A 5,574-nucleotide genomic window follows, 5' to 3' on the forward strand; every position below is an offset into this window, starting at 1 on the left:
CGTCTCGGTGTGAAAATAAATCAGAGAGAAGGTGAAAACAAGAATATACATTTTTGGTCGAGATATTTACCTGGAGCGGGTGCTCTGAAAAATTCTGGTTGTTCCATCGTCAGATCTCACGTGGAGCGACCGCTCTCTTCTGGAGAACAGGGTGCTCGGTTTCTGCGAACAGAATTTTTCGAAATATCTCGGATTTTTTTGCTTTTTGACCTGAGACTCAATAACTAAAACAGAGAATAAGTAAAACAAAAACAAAACCAAGTTATATTTACACTTACCAGTGGGTTGCCTCCCACCAAGTGCTTGGTTTAAGTCACTAGCTTGACTTGGTGACATGGATCAGTCGGGTTGAGCATGAGGGTTTGTTCCAAAACAAGCTCCACAATCAGACATGTCCACCTTCAAAACTCTGCTCAACAACCCTTTCACATCAGTTTCTCCTTTCTCCTTCAGCTCATCAGTGAGAATAACTCTGACTTTATAGAAAAGTTTAGAGGTATCCTTGCACTTTACCTCATACTCAATGGATTTCTCATCACACAAACAAGGTATCAAAGTCATTGTAGGATCTCCCTTGACCCTTTTCTTCTGGACTTTTTCTTTCACCTTTGCATTCTCACTGAGTTTCTTGGTATCAGTGTGAGGATCTCCATCCATGACTTCTTTGATCTCACTTTTTCCACCAAGCTCCCTCTGAAGAACAATTTCCAGCCTTTCTCCACTGAAAAATGAGATACAAGAGGCGTGTAATGTGTGAAATCTGATGGGGACAGCCTTGTAGAAAACCTTCTTGTTGATGTTAGAGAATGAAACTCTCTTATTAGGCATGTCGATGATTGATCCCACTGCAGCCATAAATGGTCTTTCAAAGATCAAAGACATCTCATAATCCTTCCACATATCAACAAACTGAAATTCGGTATGGAGAATAATGTCTCCTACTTGGACAGGAAGGTTGCGAATGGTGCCATAAGAGACAGCTGTGGAAGAGTTTTCAAAAGCCAGAATCACCATAGGAGGCTCAACATCAGCAATGCCCAACTTGTCTACAATTGCCTTTGAAACAAGATTCATACTAGAGCCAGAATCACAAAGAGTTTCCTTGAATTCCACTCCAGCAATGGAACATGGAAAAGCAAACTTCCCAGGGTCATCAACCTTAGGCAACACTTTCAATGATGGTGCTAATGCTTCAGTGTAGAGTGCTTTAATTTCCTCTTGGATCTCTCTACTGTTCTTGAAGAACATATGCAATGGACGAATCTCCCAAGCATGTTCAAATGAGATATTTTTAGGAAGCCTTCTCACCATCATCCTAAATCCAGCCAGCTGCTCTGCACTAATAGGATCCATCAGATGTCTAGGTGGAATTGGATAGGGAACCTTAGGAACATAGACACGCACTGGTGGAATCTCATTAGTTCGTTGGGAACAATCACTTTTGAGCTAGCAGGCTGCTCTGTTCTCTCTTATGTGCCTAAAGCAGTTTCAACGAACAACTGCTCTGTTTCTTTTTCTCAGCTTTCTCACATATCAGTTCTATTGCATTACAGTGCTCAACCCTAGAATTCATAACACTTTTTCCACAGAGGGTTTCTTGCTGCCTCTCAACAGATTCAGTAGTTTGAGCAAGCTGAACATCAATCCTTTTTATGTGGTTGCTCACAACATCCTATTTTGTATTCAGCTCGGTAAACAGATGTCCATCATGGTGTTGATATCTGTGGTAACCTGATTCAGTGCCTTGACCTGAAGTTGCTGGTTCTGGAGCATTTGCTACATTATAATGTCGAGATTTTTCAGCTCATCTGGCAGAACGGTCTTGGCAATTGGAGCGGTCTGCTGGCTGCTCTGTGGCTGTTGCTGGTTCTTGTTCTGATTCTGAATGACGAACCGGTTCTCTGCCTGACTGAAAACAAAGGTTTTACCCTCAAAGTCTGTGGGAAGCCTTGCTGATATCCAGATCCTTGTGCCTGGTTTTTCTGCACATACAATGTTCTGTTGGTGTAGCTAACCTCTTGCTGATTGTTCCCTTTCTTTTCAGCTTCGAGAACAACCTCTTGAATGTTCTGAATCTGGCCAGTCGTAGCTCCCTCCATCATGAAGACTTTTCCTTGGTTTTTTTTCAGTAGCTGATCAATCTTGGCCATCAGCTCATCAATTTGCTAGTTGTCGACACTGTTGACTTCCCTGGAACGGTCGTTCTCCTGGTCTTTGTTGGCTGAGTTAACAGCCATATTTTCAATCAACTCAAATTCTCCATCAATGGTCTGAGTCATGAAGTCTCCATTGCTCGCATAGTTCATAGTACTTCGGTATTCCCAGTGTACTCCATCATAGAAAATGCCTAGGAGGTAATCATCATCAAATCCATGGTGAGGGCATTCTCTGCGATAGACATTGAAACGCTCCCATGTCTCACAAAAAGGCTCATCATGGAGCTGTCTGAAGGAAGTGATCTTATTTCTCAATGCTGCAATTCTCACCTTAGTATAGAATATTAGCTGTAAAAAGAATAAAGAGAAAGTTAGAGGTCTTAGACTAAATAAATAACCGAAAAATAAAGGTAAAAAGATAGTCCTCAGCAACGGCGCCAAATTGATATTCGTGTATACGCACACCTATTAAACTAATGTGCACACTACCACAATCGAATGGTATGTCGATGTATCACTTTAGTATCGAATCCACGGAGACCAACGATTACACTTTATTTCCATGGGATAAATATCAAGCTAAAATAATATGGGGATTTTAAAGGTTTGAGAAATCATATCAAGAGGTTAACAAATTGGTTTTTAAGTTTTCAGAATATTGAAAAGCTAACCTAGGGTTCAACTGGTGTTACAATCATGAGCCAAACAATTATTCAAGTTCGACTAATGAACCAATCTAGAACTCGGAACACACTTCTAGATCAACCCAGTGTCGTGGTGTTTCACCTTTCATCAATCAACCTCAGCCGCTAAGATATCGCTTGGTCTGAGAGCTGATGATGAACATTAAGAGCAGATCCGGTCAGTTTACAAAACACCATAATATCTACTTTCGCTGATTAGGGATGCAATACTCATTCATAACATGTCTAGCAACCTATTACACGGTTAATGAACAGATTAAACCAAAGTTCATGCATTGAATTGCAGTTTAATGCAAGCAATAAGATCAGTTATGAATGAAGACAATCAATGGATACTTATCTATGTTTATCTCACAATCTAACACCCCAACACCTAGGCTAACTAGATCGACTAATCAATCATAATAAGAGAAAACACAGAGATCAAATCTGAATAATACTGCATCTTAATAAAAGAGATACAAAGAGGGTTGAGGGTAATATTCTCTATGGCGAGAGAGATGGAGCCTTCCCCCTTTACAATAAGCAAAATCCTCAAATCCTAAAGTCTCCAATAGTTTCTTGTGTGTAAAGAAGCGTAGAATAATGTAGAAACAAGAAAAGGAAGTTATATGAAAGCCACATGCGGCTGGGAGAAAAATATGAGGTAATTAGGAGAAATCCCGAGATATTGTATTTTCCTTAAAAATCTCTGCCTGGAACATGCACTCGGTTGCTCCGCTTGATTGGGAACAGTCATCAGACTGTTCTGCGTGAAAATCACCAAACTGCACTATTTTGTGGTTCTTTTCCTCCTACTGGTCCATCTCCCATCCAGCACAACTCCAAACTTGTAATGACTCGAAAAAAACTAGGAAGACTTGATAGAGACTTGAAAACCAACTAGAAAACATATATACAATGATGTCCAAGACACCATATATCAGATGTTCTCTTAATACATGTCATTATAACTACCTCGACCTCTTCCTCTGTTATAGTTGCGTCCCTCATGTCCTCTACCTCTATAGTAATTATTGTAGTCACAATTTTTCGGGGTTGATTGAGACTCTTTACTCGCATACATGAGCTTCCTCTGCGAGTCGTGTGTTTCTTCTTCTTCCTCAACAACTCTTTCTTCATATTTTTAACCTCCTAATTATGTCTTCAAAACTTGTCACCTTGAGGTCAAGTACTTATTCCAACGAAGCCACGATATGAATGTACTTTTTCCGGGGAAGGCTTGACAGAAACTTCTTTACCAGCTTAGCTTCTTCAATGTTTTTTCTGATATACCATGAATTTGACCCGATTTTAGTTATGGTATATAAGAGTTTTAGGATAGATTTAATGCATTTTGGAGTCTAGATAGCATATTTACAGGTTTAGGAGCAATCGAAGGAAAGATGGTGATTTTGGAGCATTTTGGAGCACTTTATAGATTTCACCCGAGATGACCATATCGACCACTCGAGGTCGACATGGAGAGAGACATATCGATCGATACACACACTATGATATCGTTCGATGGGAAACACGCAGAAGCCCAATTTGGTCACAGCTGACTTGAAACCCAAGATTTCATCTATTTACCAAGATGCCCTGACGAGTTTTAACCTAATTATTTATTATTTATGTCTTGCCTAAGTGTTAGGAGGCACAGACGGGTTTTTACATCACAATTTTAGACAGAGACTTTTTACACCAAAGTTGTGAGAGAGAGTTACTATTGAGAATTTTCTTGAACACCATTATTCTATTCATCTATCTATTCTATGTAGTTTTATTTAATTGTTATGATGTTTTGCTAGCTATGTCTGAGTAAACACCTTTATTAGATTTATGATTCAAATAGGTTTTGAGATATTAGCCCCAAATATGAATACTTGAGTATGTGAAATTTATCTTAGAAGATTGTTCTTAATGCTTGTATCTAAATATTCGTGCTTTTAACCAAAACTACTTACAATTAGAAACGGAGGGAGTAGCTTTTAATTGTAAACCACCGGTTTAATTGAGCTGTGATGTAATGTAACCAAATGACTTGTCCGAGTAGCCTTATAGCACCCGCAATGGGGATCTTTAAGAGGAAATCCTTAGAGACAAAATAATTAAATAATCGGTAGGTACCACCAAAAGTTAAAGATTTGATCCTTGAAGTCCTTAAATAAGGTTGGAAAAATTGCCAATAGAGAACAAAAAAACAAGGGTGTTGTTCATTTGGTATAAATCATTTTTTCTCCAATTTTTCTCATTTTTACCCTTTGTATTTCTGAAAACTAATAAAATAAATATTTTTGTGAATTAAAAAATATTAAAAATATAAGCAATTAATAAAACACTCATATACACAAGCTGGTATTTTTTTTCAAAAAGTTGATAAATAAAAATTTGAAAATATGTTCTACTAAATGTAGAATGTGTTTTCTATAGAAAATGGTATAGTAGAATGTGTCTTTTACAAATAATTTTTATTTGCAAAAAATATTAAAGATCTATAACTTGATGCAATTTGATGTAATTGTACTATTCATATAATAACATGTTGTTCTTTTGTAAATTTATTTTAAAATAAAACAATATACTATTTTTTGCATTAGTTTTCTATGAGTTATTATTAATTTTATGATATTATATTTAATTCAAAAATAAACTCTCAAATTTTTTATATTCGACTAAACTAAATAAGGGAGTACTTATATATATATATAGAAAATCCCTTAATTTAAGCCCAC

At 37.3% G+C, this 5,574-nt stretch overlaps 1 non-coding gene across 1 annotated transcript; it reads left to right on the forward strand.

Annotated features, from left to right (window-relative positions):
- The first annotated feature begins 2,367 nt into the window (after nt 1-2,367).
- On the forward strand, nt 2,368-2,474 carry LOC130500473 (small nucleolar RNA R71). The gene has a single exon (XR_008939097.1). It is a non-coding gene; the product is annotated as a small nucleolar RNA R71 (small nucleolar RNA).
- The last annotated feature ends 3,100 nt before the right edge of the window (nt 2,475-5,574 follow it).

Source organism: Raphanus sativus, chromosome 9 (genome assembly GCF_000801105.2).
Source record: "Raphanus sativus cultivar WK10039 chromosome 9, ASM80110v3, whole genome shotgun sequence".
NCBI classification, from domain to species: Eukaryota; Viridiplantae; Streptophyta; class Magnoliopsida; order Brassicales; family Brassicaceae; genus Raphanus; species Raphanus sativus.